Genomic DNA, 14,712 nt, shown 5'->3' on the forward strand with positions numbered 1-14,712 from the left:
AGATTGTTCTTCATTGTCTGAGTCTTCAAACTCTTGTATCTCCACAGGTGGGGCTGGGAGAAGCACTCACCAAGGAATCTTCTACTCAGATAAGATCAAGGGCTGTGTGCTTGCCCTCTCTCTTTCTCGCTCTCTTTTTCTGTGATTTCTCCCATTGTCCCCTGTGCTCCTGAAGAGTGGGGAGGATGAGAGGATCAGCCTGAAGGATGAGAGTATGGTTGCTGCCCTGAGGTAACACCCCGTGAAGTCTTCCCAGGCAGAATGGGGTGCATTCAAAGTGAAGAGTCTCATTCAATATCATTTTTATGCATTAGACCGTCAGTGAGAGTCACAATACTGAATTGACTCCTTATGATAATTCTGTATTTGTTCAACTTGTCATTGTGTGTTGTAGTGGAGGTGGGTGTTACAGTATTTTTGATTTGTGGGTTGATTTGTGCCATTACTTGTGTGATGTTATCTTTACAAGTGAAGAATGGCAGGATAATGAGCAAATAAGCACTTTCCTTCCCCCTATAGGCCTTTTATTCTAAGTGGTGAAACAACATACCACTGCAGGCTGTGGTTCTGTAGGATATCACTGACTACAACTTCTTGACTTTTCACATGTACACAGCAACTAAAAGAGTTCTTCATGAAGGTAAAGTCAGTTAAAATGAATAATAAATGTTGAATACCTTGTACTCAAACATCACTCTGCATTTGGGTGGGCAAGTTCATGTTGATTTAAACCCACCCTCCAAACCTCATAGTATTGTGGGTCTAGTTTGGATTTTTGTAAAGAAGGTGATGACTGAAATCCCCAGAACCATGGAAGAAGGGTTGTTTCTTCATGTGAACAGCATCAAGAATGTAATAGATGGGGAATAGCTATCCAGAGGTGGGGGTGGCCAGGACAAGCAGGCCTTAGACTGGGCTCACCCCTTGTATATCCTTGATCATCTATTTTCTATAGCTTTGTTACTCAATGTTTTCTGGGAACCAGGAGACCAGGAGTATCAAAATCAGCTGAGCTGGTTACAGTGCAGAAATCTCAGCCCCATTCTGGACCTGTAATATCAGAACCTGTACTCAGCAGATTCCCTAGTAACTCGTGTGTACATTAGAATTTGAGGAGTATCCACTAAAGTATATACTGGGAAGCCTGTGAGGACTTTGGGTTAAGAGTAGAGTGACTTGAGGTTTCTTTTGACTTCAAGCTCTTCAAATAAGATGGCTATACCAGTTCATTCAATTTCAGAGCATTTTTTTTTAAATTGATGGGTTTGATATTCTTTATTTTGTAGAAGCAAATACTTGCAGAGCACCTGTTGAGTACAAGGCAGTGTGGCCTAAGGAGAGGTAGTTCAGCTTTTCATAGTAGAACAATTTTTAAAAAATATATAATGAAGCTTTGATGTTTAGCCTGTTTTCTAAATTCTGTAATTCATAATTGTGCTCACTGAATCTTCTTTCATATATTTGCCCATTACCAGTAGGGGTGTAATGAGTGTAGAGGTGGATAGAGAGCTGAAATAAGCAAAGGAGGCAGATGAAAAAGTGACTCAAAATTGTAATTTCAGATTTCAAATGAGAGTGTGATAGAAGTTAAAAAATATTAGATGTGTAATTGTCTTAATTATGGGTTAGTTTGAATTATTCAGAATTCATTCCAAACTAGTAGTATTTCTACTGCTTTTCTAATAAATTGTCATTATAATTAGCAATACATATTAAAGTTTAAATTTTAAAAATAATCAGTTAATTTCTTCCTAAGAAAAAAAATATACTTCCTTCTCCATATAGCAAGTTATAGCAGTGTTCTCTGTATGGTTCTTTTAGATTTAAAGAACTATCAAGGGAATTATATTTCAACTAGCATATGGCTGTGGTGATAATCATGATAGTGATAAGGCAAATAATTTACATTTGGAAAACTTTGCCCTAGAATACATGTTAGAAGGCAAGCCAAAACCCTTGAGTAGTCATATTTGAACCTTAGAGAGGTTGTCAAGGCCCTCCCTAGAACTTCACTTCGTGTCCTTTCACAAATTGATTTATTTAATTTAAATTTCATGGCACTTTTTCTAATTGATGTTGGTTGTTCTTTTATAGGTGAATGGATCCAAGGTGACCAGAGTGAACCTTTTTGAAAAGCAGTACACATGGTAATTATCAAGATCCAGACATTATATGAGTTTAACTCTTTTGATCCTTCCTTAGGTAGACTGTGTATTCTACTGCATAAACATAACTTTTATTCCTCCATATTTTTATTGGTGCATTATCGTTGTACATAATGGTGGAATTCATTGTTTCATATTCTTACATTTATACTATATAACAATATAATTTGGCCAATATTATTCTCCAGCATTTCCCCCTTCCCTCCCGTCCTCACTTCCCTTGATTCCTTTCCTCTGCTCTATTGATCTCCCTTTGATTTTCATGTGATGTCTCACTATACCCAACTTTCATTTCCTTTTTCCTCCCTATCTTCCACATTAGAGAAAACATTTGACCCATGATATTCTGAGTTTGACTTACTTCACTTAACAATGTTCTCAAGTTCCATTCATTTTCCTGCAAATGACATAATTTCATTCTTCTTTATGACTGAATAAAACTTCATAGTACATATATACCACATTTTCTTTATCCATTCATTCATTGACAGACATGTAAGCTGGTCCCTTAGTCTGACTCTTGTAAATGGGGCTGCCGTAAACATGGCTATCCATGTTTCATCATACTCTTCTGTCTTTAATTCTTTAGGATAAATACATTGGTTCCATTCCTAGTTTTTTGAGGAAACTCCATACTGATTTCAATAGTGATTATACTAATTTACAATCCCACCAATCAATGTAAAATGTTCCTTTTACTCCACGTCCTCTGCAGCATTTATTATTGTTTGCATTCTTGATGACTGTCATTCTGACTGGTGTGAGATGAAATCTCAGTGTAGTTTTGACTTTCATTATCTTATGTATTTGCTGGTCATTTGTATTTCTTTTGAGAAGTGTCTACATAATTCATTTGCTCACTTTTTAAATGGCCTTAAGTTCTTTGATTTCTTCACATATTCCAGATACTAATACTCTGTTAGAACAATAACTGGCAAAGATTTTCTCCCATTTTTTAGATTCTCTTTTCACAATCTTGTTTCCTTAGACGTGCAGAAGAGTTTTCATTTGATGCCATCCCATTTATTAACTCTTGACATTATTTCCTGAGCTTTAGGGGTCTTATTGAGAAAGTCTTTGCCTGTTCCTATATGTTGGAGTGTAGGCTGTATATTTTCTTTTAGGAGTTACATAATTTCTGGTCTGATTCCTGGGTCTTTGATCCATTTTCAGTTGTCTTTGACACAGGGTGAGAGATCAGGATCTAGTCTCATTCTACATATGGATAAACAGTTTTCCCAGCACCATTTGTAGAAAAGATTGTCTTTTTTTCCAGTGTGTTTTTGGCACCTTTGTCAAGGACCAGAAGACTATATCTGTGCAGATTTGTCTTTGTGTTTTCTATTCTGTACCATTGGTGTGTGTGCATTTTTATATATTTCTTATGACAGTACCATGCAGCTTTTGTTACTATAGCTCTGTAGTATAATTTGAAGGTCAGGTATTGTGATACCTCCAGCATTGCTTTTTTGGCTTGAAGTGCTTTGGCTGTTCTGAGTCTTTTATTCTTTCAAATGAATTTTAGGTCTGTTTTTCCAGTTCTGTGAAGAATGTCATTGGTATTTTGATGGAGATGGTCTGGAATCTATATATTGATTTTTGGTAGTATGGCCATTTTACAATATCAACTCTGCCTATTCATAAACATGGAAGATCTTTCTTCTTGTATCTTCTTCAATTTCTTTCTTCAGTGCTCTATAGTTTTCATTGTAGAGGTCTTTTACCTCCTTGATTAGATTTATTTCTAGGTTTTTGTTTTGTTTTTTGAGACTATTGTGAATGGGATTATTTTCCTGATTTCTTTCTTAGCAGAGTCATTGTTGGTGTATGGAGAAGCTATTGTTTTGTGTGTTGATTTGTAAACTGGTAGTTTACTGAATTTATTAGCTCTAACAATCTACAGGCACTTCTTAGATCTTTCCAGTATAGGATCATATCATCTGCAAACAGTGATAATTTGACTCCTTCTTTACCTATTTTAATCCCTTTTATTTCTTTCACTTTTCTGATTGTTATGACTAGAATTTCTAGTACTGTATTAAATAGGAGTGGTGAGAGTGAATATCCTTTTCTTGTTCCAGATTTTAAAGGAAAAGCAAGTTTTTCTAATTCACTAGGATGTTTGACTTTGGGTTTGTTGTATATATCCTTTATGATGTTGATGGTTTCTTCAGTGTTTTTGTCATGAATGAATGCTGAATTTTGTCTGTAGCTTTATTGCATCTGAGATGACTCTGTGATTTTGTCCTTAATTCTCTTTATGTGGTGAATTACACTTATTGATTTGAGTAGTTAAACTATGCTTTCATCCTTGGGATAAAACCAACTTGGTCATGATGTACAATATGTTGTTGAATATGATTTGCTGATAATTCATTAAGGATTTTTTGCATTTAACTTCATCAGGGATATTGATCTATAGTTTTCTTCCTTTGACATATCCTTACCTGGTTTTGGTATGAGGGTGATCCTAACTTCATAGAATGAATTTGAAAGTATTCTTCCCTTTCTATTTCATGAAATAATTTGAGGTATATTGGTATTAGTTTTTTAAAGATCTGGTAGAATTCACCTGAGAATTCATCTGGTCTTGAGCTTTTTTTTTTTCTTTTTGGAAGCTTTGTATTACTGCTTTTGTCTCATACTAGTTATTGGTCTGTTTAGGTTTCCTTTTTAGCAGGTCATATTTTTCTAGAAATGTAATAATTTCTTCTATATTTTCCAATTTATTGGAGTATACATTTTCAAAATCGGTTCTAATTATGCACTGGATTTCTGTGATATCTGTGGTGGTATCTCCTTTTTCATGCCTAATTTTATTAATTTGTGTCTTCTCTTTCTTTTGATTAGTTTAGCTAATGGTTTATCAATCTTGTTTATTTTTTTAAAGAATCAACTCTTTGTTTCATTGATTCTTTGTACTTTTTTCTTCTCCAGTTCATTGAGTTCACCTCTGATCTTAATTATTTCCTCCCTTTTTCAAGAGCCTTAAGATACATCATTTGGTATTTATTTAGGATCTTTCTGATTTTCTTATATACTCATAAGCTACAAAATTTTCTCTTAGAACTGCCTTCATAATGTGCTAGAGGTTCTGGTATTTTATACCACTATTCTTGTTTGATTCTAAGAATTTCTGAATTTCTCTCCTGATTTCTTCTATCATCCATTTGTCATTCAAAGTGTGTTTTTCAGTCTCAATGTGTTTATATAGTTTCTGTAGTTTTTTAAAATATTATTTTCTAATTTCATTCTATTAAAATCAGATATGATGCAAGCAATCATATCACTTTTTTGGATTTTTTAAAGAGTTGCTTAGTGAACTGAACTATGGTTATTTTGGAAAAGATTTCATGAGCCATGGATAAGAAAGTTTCTTTGGCTTTTGTTGGATAAAATATTCTGTAGATATCTGTTAAGTTCATTTTATTTGTAACATTTTTTCAGGTCCAAAGAGTCTTTACTGAATTATTTTCTGTATAACCTATCTATTGGTGAGAGAGGTATGTTTACCTTACTCTGTATTATTGTACTGGGATCTATCTGAGTCTTTGAATAGTATGTGCTTTATGCTATTAATATGCCAATGTTTGGGGTTTATGTATTTACTATTGTTGTATCTTCTTGTTGATTACCCTTTACTGGTATGAAGTGACCTTCTTTGTCTCTTCCGGTTAATTTTGGCTTGATATTTGCTTTGTCAGATATAAGAGAAGTTACTCCTGCTTTTCCTGAAGAAAAAAATACCATGCTTCATTTGCATGGTATATTAGTTTCCATCCTTTATCTTGTAGTTGTCTTTGCCTTTAAGATTCAACTTCTGCAAAAATTATATAGTTGGGTCTTGTTTTGTAATACATTCAGCCAACTTATGTATTTTTTTTTTTTTTTTTTGATACCAGGGATTGAGCCCAGGAAAATTCAACTACTGAGCTATATCTCCAGCTCTTTTTATATTTTATTTAGAGACAGAGTCTTACTAAGTTCCTTAGGGCCTCACTAAGTTGCCCAGGCTGACTTTGAACTCACAATCCTCTTGAGTTACTGGGATTACAGGTATGTGCCACCATGCCTGGATAACCTATGTCTTTAAATTGAAAAGTTGAGACCATTTACATTCAATGTTATTACACAGAAATGTTCATTAAATCCTGCCATTTTGATTTATTTCTAATGTTCAATTTGTTCCTGTTTCTTGTTTGCTTAACTACTCTTCAAATGAGATTTGTTTATTTGTGAGCTCAGGGATTTGTTTTGATTTCTTATATAAAGTATTTCTTTAAGTATTTTCTGTAGTGCTGGCTTAGTAGGTATGAATTCTTTTAGTTTCTGCTTATCTTGGAAGGCTTTTATTTCTCTTTGATTATGAAAGATATCTTTATTGAATATAGCAATCATGATTGAAGTTATTTTCTTTCAGAGCTTGGAACATATCATTCTAAACCCACCTGGATTTTAGGATTTGGCTGAAAAATCATAAATAATTATGATTGACTTGCCTCCAAATATGACCTGATGTTTTTCTCTTGAGGATTTTAAAATTCTATCCTTATTTTGTATGTTAGGTATCATTAAGGTTTAGATGTGAGATATCTCCCAAAAACTCACTGTGTGAGACAATGTGAGAGGGTTCAGAGAGGAAAGGATGGAGTTGTGAAAGCCTTAATTCAATCAGTGAATTAATCCCCTGATGGGATTAACTGATTGTTAACTGGAAGCAGGTGGAATGTGGCTGGAGGAGGTGGGTCTCTGGGGGTGTGGCTTTGGGGTACATATTTCTATTTGGCAAGTGAAGATCTCTATGCCTTCTGATCATCATGTGAACTGCTTCCCACTACTTTGTCATATTGTTCTTTGTCATATTGTCATTTTCACTTTGTCATATTGTTCTGCCTCATTTTTGTACCCCAAGGCCTACTGTCTATGGTCTGAGACTTCTGAAACTGTGAGTCCCCAAATAAACTCTTCCCCCTCTGGTCAGATCTTTTAGTCATAGCAGTGAAAAATCTGACTAAAATAGGCATTTTAATTATAATGTGTCATAGAGATGCTCTTTTTTTGAACTTGTCTACTTGCAGTTCTGCATTCTTCTTATAACTGGATGTCATCCTTAAGGTTTAGAAAATTTCTGTTATTTCCCTTAAGAGGTTATCTATGCCATTAGCTTGCATTTAACAATGCTGTTTATTATGGTTTAGATATGTTGTCTCCAAAAGCACATATGTGAGAAAACACAAGAATTTTCAGAGGTGAAATGACCAGATTATAAGTGGTATGAACCTAATCAGTGGTTTAATCCACAGATAAGGGTTACCTGCTATGTAACTGTAGGCAGGTGGGGTGTGGCTGGAGAAAGTAGGTCACTGGGCTGTGCCTTTGGTTTAAATTTTGCCATTGGGGAATGGAGCTCTCTCTGCTTCCTGATGCCATGTCCTGTGCTGCTTTCCTCCTCCATGCCCTTCCACCATGATGCTGTGCCTCACCTTGGGTCCAGAGCTATGGAGTAGGCCAAGCATGGACTGAACCTCTGAAACCATGAACCAAAATAAACTTACCCTCTTCTGTATTGTTCTTGTCAATTCTTTTGGCCACAGCAGCACAAAAAGTGACTAAATTACTCTTTAATTTCAATGATTCTTACATTCGTTCTCTTAATGCTGTCCCAGAGTTCTTGTATATTCTGGTGATGGTTACTGCTTTTCTTTAATACTGTCTGAATGTTCAAGGCTGACTTCTTTGTCTTCCAGCTCTGAAATTCTGTTTGAAGCATATTTTACTTTATCAAGAGGGTTTTTCACCTGAACATTTTGTTTGATTTATTGCTTTTCATTTCCAAGATCTGTTTCATTCTTTTGTCCATTTAGTTCTTTTTCAAAATCCCTATCTCCTTATTGAGTTTCTCATTCATACCCTGTACTTACTTCCTTATGTCCTTCAGGTTTATTTATTTTTTTCTGATGTGTGTGTGTGTTGTCCTAGAATACATTGTTTTGAATTATTTATCTGATATTTCATCCACTCCAGTATCTGTGAAGTTAGTTGCTGGTGAATTATGAAGTCATGGTATTACCTTGTTTTTTCATATTTTTTGTATTCCTGTGTTGGGTTTTATGCATCTGTTGGGATGGGTTTATCTTTCTCTTTTTTGGTGGTGCTGATGATTGAACTGTGCATGCTAGGTAAGCACTCTGTCAACTGAGTTACATCCCCAGCCCAATGTGTGGGCATTTTGTTAGTTTTTTAGATCACAGCCATCACTTGCCAAAGTGTCCTATGTGATCTAGATTGAGATCGCTCATAGTTTCAGTAAGTGTGAAACTTCCACTGTGAGTGGAACCTGAGGGATTCCCAGATGTTTTTTCTTGGAGCTTGGTCATTAGTTTGAGATTTTTATCTCTTCCTATTCTTTCTATTAAAGTATTGCTGAAATTTGAGTGTGGTTAATTTGGGTGTGGAGCATCAGGATGCACTGTCTTTTGGCTGGGTTTAATGTAGCATAAGAACATTGACCTTGTGAACTTGTAGTGTTTCTGTAGATTACAGCACCTCACAGAGAAGTGGGAAACAATAGCAGCAACTGAAGCAAACAATGTTAAACATAAAAATAAATATCCAGTGCTAACTATGATATCTACATCACTAATTACCACAAAAACAGGAATGGTGGCTGTCAACAGACAAAAACAGCAAAAATAATAAATAACCATGAGCCAGATTAATGTAAAAAGCAGATGTCAACTATGCAATTTAAAATACTAATAACTGCAACAACATGAATGTTGGGAGCATGATTTATGTAAACCAAATAGTTCTAAAGATGATATAAATACAGTTTGAGGTCAGCTCTCAGCAACCTGATGAGAAAGACTTGGGATGTAGCTCAGTTGTACATCACCCCTGGGTTCAAGCCCTAGTACCAAACAAAGCAAACAAACAACAAAAACAACAAGCAGGAGCCTATGAGGATGACACACACTTGATCTTATATCACTAATAAAATGTAAAATGTTAAGTATTTTTATTTAATGCACATGGAAAGAAGTGAGACTTTTAAAAACATATCTATGTTGTGACACAATTTTCATTAAATTGGTACAAGGGAAAGTTTTTCTTGTTTAAATTATAGAATTACTTGGCTAGTGAGTAGTAAGCCCCAATATCAAAGTAGACACAAGTAGAATTATTCTGATCTGAAAGATTAGGGATTTCTAATAATTTTGAAAAAGGCAATTCAGTATCTAAATCAAATGAATAAAGATTTACTTTGGGGAGGGTATTTTTACAGTGTTCTTTGAGATATCAAGCACTGTCTCTGTAGTGTCAGATTGAGTGTAACACTGTGGTATTATTTATAAGAAGTTCAGTGCTCTGCTTTGACAGAATCACTTGGGGATCTTATTAAAAATTTAGGATCAGAATCTGAACATAGTTGCTTTTGAGATGGTCTTGAGAACTTGCAATTTTTAGGGGGCTGTTCATGCAACTTTCAATGAAGAAGGACTTCTCAGAGTTAAGAGTAATCTACCACACTGTATGGTGTGGGCCATCTCTTAGAACCCAGTCTGTAATCCAGAAAATTGTCAGAGAGAATTTGAGAAGTGTGGAAGGATCTAAATACATTTACATTAATCACTTGTTACCTGCAGATTAGCTTAGGTGTTGGGTCCCTGATGGAAAGGCGGGAAGTACCCTTTTCTCCTCTGTCTTCTGATATCACCATCAGTATTTGTTATGCCTTTAGGATCCTTACCTGAAACCAGTGAGCACAAACAAATTCAAATTAGAAAAATGAGCTTAACGAAAGGGTTAGTATTTTATGAGACCAATGGTTTGCACTGGGAAACATATACCTTTCTAAGTTTAAAAAAATCAGCAGACAAAACAGATACAAGTCTGGTATTACCATCTCGTAGCATTTCTATGGAATGTGCTCTTTCCCTACATGCCAGGAAATGGCATCATGGAGAGCGAAATTCATATCTATTGCTGTCCTCCTTTGTGGTCACTAAGCCACTATCTGTGTAAAGTGCTGACCCTTAAATAAAGTCATTGAAATACACAAGTGCATTTCTTTTTTTTAATAATTCATTTTGATTCATTGTAAACAAATGGGGTACAACTTGTTTTTCACGTTGTACATGAAGTAGAGTCATACCATTTGTGTAATCATACATGTACATAGGGTAATGATGTTTGTCTCATTCTGTTATTTTTCCTTCCCCTCACCTCTCCCACCCCTCTTTTTCCTCTATACAATCCATCCTTCCTCCATTATTTCCTCCCTTCCACCCCCCATTATGTATCATCATCCACTTATCAGAGAGATCATTCATCCTTTGGTTTCTTGGGATTGACTTATCTCACTTAGCATGATATTCTCCAACTTCATCCATTTGCCTGCAAATGCCATAATTGTATTCTTCTTTATGGCTGAGTAATATTCCATTGTGTATATATACCATAGTTTTTTTTTTATCCATTCATCAATTGAAGGGCATCTAGGTTGGTTCCACAATCTAGCTATTGTGAATCAAGGAGCTATGAACATTGATGTGGCTGCATCTCTGTAGTATGCTGATTTTAAGTCCTTTGGGTATAGGCCAAGGAGTGGGATAGCTGGGTCAAATGTTGGTTCCATTCCAAGTTTTCTAAGGAATCTCCACACTGCTTTCCAGAGTAGCTTCACTAATTAAGTGCATTTCTTTTTAAGGCACACCAAATACTTTTGGGTCTGATTTTTAGTTTTTGCTCCGATTCGTAGTGTTTTAAAACCAGTCTTTCTACATGAATTATCATGGTGAACATTATTCTAACAGTTTAATTTATCTTTTAGCACTAAATATATTTTAAGAGTGGCTAAAGCAACAAATCATGATATCCTTAATAAGGAGAGTACATTTTTATTGTAAATAGCTATAAATGATTGAAGTGTTGAGAGGAACTAGTGAATTCCTAATCTGCTTTTAGATGAAGCAAAGACAGCTGGGGAAAGAGTTGATAGGAATTGCTATTGCTAACCTGGAGGTGGGAGTAGTGATACTGATGTTATCTAGCAGAGTACAGAAGATCTTTCTGTACTCTCTGCAGGAAATCTACAAGTTCAGGATGCCATACAAGTGGTAAGATAAGAAGCAAAAGATTCCACAGTCCAGAATTGCTTGAACGACATCATTTCTGTTGAAGTCCAGGAGGTGCTGAAAGGTGAGCAGGAAATGATCATAGTCATTTACCTGGAATCCAGTGGTGTCCTTGGAAATAGCAAATGACTACTACAAAATGTATTGTTTGGTTATTTATTAGGTTGGTTTCAGAGAATTTTGCAAGTGCAGCAGTAAGCTCGGGCTGGTATCATCAGTAAATATTTGTGCAGTGGAGTCAGAGGGAAGGTTGCAATCCCAGCTCAAATGCTTGTTTGCTTTGTGAATATGAGCAAATTCTTAATCTGAAAATTCCCTCAGTCCTGGGGTTTATGACAAGGAGAGGAGATAATGAATTGTAAAGCACCTGCCAGGTATTAAGGTGTGGTAAGGGTGGAAAATGTTCTGGTATTTGAGACCTGACTGGTAGCACTGAGCCTTCTGGGCCTTTCTTGGGGATGAAGTAGTGCTGGGGGGCGGGGCACTGGGTGGTAGAAGGGGCTGTTCTGTTCTTAATCCAAAAAAACACTGTGGTCCATCCCTTAATTTTTGTGTGACTGGATTTACACATTATACTCAAGCATAAACCAATTGAAAAATTTTATGCGGCTACTACAATTAACAAAGGTAGTATTGCTTCTCAGAATATGTGATAACTCAGAGATTTTTATTTGAAATTCTATTTAAATTTATTTTTTACAGAAGGTAAAAGTTTGTAAATGTTCCAAAAAGTTATATGTTTTGTGCTCTCTGTATGCTTTTCAGCCTGGGGTATAAGCTCTCTGAACTCTTGGGGTCAGTTTCTCAAGAAGTGCTACTGAGGTTTCCTGTCCTCTAGTCTTTGGATGCAGAAGCCTCAAGCAATTACAGAAGAATGTAATTCTCTTCCACCATGCAGTGTTTGTATGCGCGTTCCAAGGCCATCTGCTCCTCTCACTGAGAAGTTCAGTCAGATCTTCAGAGTACACTCAAGTATCATCCATCTTCTGAAATCACCAGGACAAAAGTTACATTTCTTGACTTTCTCTCTTGGGGTCTTTTGTATTTAGTATGGAAAATACTTTTCCTTTTGTTGTGCCAAAACCATTGTCTCTTCTTAAAGATGATTTGCCCCAGGGAATAATGGTCTACGTTGACTGTTAATTGGTGAAATAAAATGTTGTTTGGTAAATAAATTTTGTCTCAATTTCAGCATTATGCATGTGTTGACTAATGTTTTTGGTATGTTTTGTTTAATTATTTCACTTAGCTAAGAAAGCATAAATTAAGGATGAAAGGAAGAAAAATAAGTCTGCCTTTTGACAGTGTTCATGTGTTTTGTTTCTATTATTTACTTACAAGTCATATTCCTTGATTGTTATTATCTTGGCTTTTGGGCAACAGCTGGTTTTGATCCCAGCTGTTTGGTGCTTGGATTGAGCCTTGTGAATATAGATCAGGGAAGGCTATTTCATGGTCTGGTAAAATCTGCATGGTGATCTGGCCTTTTTATAACAGGAATTGTTAGAATGATGAGAAGCTCATTTCAGTGATGGATTAGACCATTTCCTATTACTATAAGGAAACACCTGAGGCAGGTTATCATTATAATGAAAAGATATTTAGTTAGCTTCCAGTTCTGGAGGTTCAGGGGCATGTAACCACAATGAGCTTCACTCTGGTGAAGGCTCATAGTGAATGGCTGCAAAATGGCTGGAGGGTGTGCAGGAACAACAGATCACTTAGGAAGTTAATAAAAGTGATTGAAAGGTCAGACTTGCTATCTTAAAAAATTCCCTCTTGAACTAAGTCAAGCTTCCAATACAGCCACCTTGAACCCTTCTGAGGTCATACTGCTAATAACCTAAGCATCTCCCACTAGTCTCGCCCTTTTGGCATCTCCACACTAGAGACAAGCTTCTGGTACATGAACCCTGGGGGGACAAAACACTCAAACCATAGCAGAATTGTGTTTTAATTTAAAACCGTGCAGATTGGTATCAGTTTCCCACCTGTGCAACTCTCTTGACATGGGCTTTTCCTGCACATTATCAGAACTCATTTGGTTCTTTTGTTGTATTGAGGGAAAAAGTTCCTAACTTTCATGTGGAAACAGATTTTCACTTCCTTCTCTAAGGAGGCCCCAAATCTGATTTCTTAATGCTCACATGAGAATGGTGGTTGTAACTAGCTTAACTCACGTTTTGGGTGAAGCAGCACCCTGCTTACTGAAAGGCATGATCCCAGCTAGGTAACCAGGGAGGTAATGTTGGAATTATATTTTTTCTTGTCAGAGGAGTTCTCGGCCTTTGTGTCCTCAGACCATGATTTTGGCAGTCCTGGCAACTGCTCTGTAGCTGCTGCTGCTAAAATAGAAGCCCAGGGATTGGATTCTGAATGCTGAGTTCAAGGTTCCTTCTGTTTCTCAGCTGGGACGTCCAGGGTCATGTGGAACCCTGTGGTGGATTTAGATCTTATTTGTTCCAATCATAATCTAAATTCCCAGTTAATCCTATTCATTATGCAGAAACCCATTCTTTGAGTTTGGTCCAGCTTCTGACTCTAGGAACCAGGCAAGGTGGTGCATGACTATAATTCCTATGACTGTGGAGGCTGCTGTATGAGAATTCCAAGTTTGAGACCAGCCTGGGCAATTCAGCAAGACTCTGTCCCACATTTCACAAATGGACTAGGGATATACCTCAGTGGTAGAACACATTCGGATCAATTCCCAGTACCACCATAAACAAAACAACAAAGAAGTACTTATGGTTCCTTGCGGGAAGCTGTCCTTATTTAGCAGAATCAGAGTAGGTTGAGCCATGGGATGCAGAGGTCTGGCTTTTAGGAACTGCCGGGAAGCATGTGGCGCTGCAATGGAGTGGTTCCCTGTCTCCTTCTAGAATTTTCCCCTAAGAGGATGGCTCCCTTAACTCCACTATATCCTGTCCATCACAGAAGAAGCTTCTCCGGTCTTTGCCCCCTTTACCTATGTATTATAAATAATTGAGAGTTGGGCGAGTTGTTGTTGTAAGAGGCCAGAGCTGGTACGGCTGTGCCCGTCACGCCCCCTCAGTCATAAAAAGAGTGTTGGCTCTTGTGTGTTCACTTGAGTAGATAAGTTTTTTGGGTAATAGATAGAAAAACCGCCAATGTCGTCCTCTGGCGGTTAACCCTTTTCTCCTGCACGCTGGATGTGGCAGAGAGGACCCCCACAGTTTCTATCTTCAGGTAGGTGTTGCTTGCACTGAGGTTGGCTATAGGAGGGATATGAATGCCAAGCCCCACTGTGTGCACCTGGAGCCTTACAGCTATAGTCAAGTAGGTGATTGGGCTGAAAGCAGGATGGAAGTTCATTTGTGGCCAGGAGCAGGGGTGACTCACTCTTGGCCCTGCACAGAAGCTCTAGTGGATTTGGAGTCCTGGATTCA

General features: G+C 36.8%; 1 long non-coding RNA gene across 1 annotated transcript; it reads left to right on the forward strand.

Moving 5' to 3' along the window:
- The first annotated feature begins 14 nt into the window (after window positions 1–14).
- LOC306665976 lies at window positions 15–12,547 on the forward strand. Its single transcript, XR_013765154.1, has 4 exons — window positions 15–231; window positions 2,095–2,147; window positions 11,253–11,366; window positions 12,068–12,547. It is a non-coding gene; the product is annotated as an uncharacterized lncRNA (long non-coding RNA).
- The last annotated feature ends 2,165 nt before the right edge of the window (window positions 12,548–14,712 follow it).

Source organism: Sciurus vulgaris (assembly GCF_902686455.1).
Source record: "Sciurus vulgaris genome assembly, chromosome: 7".
In the NCBI taxonomy this organism is placed as follows: Eukaryota; Metazoa; Chordata; class Mammalia; order Rodentia; family Sciuridae; genus Sciurus; species Sciurus vulgaris.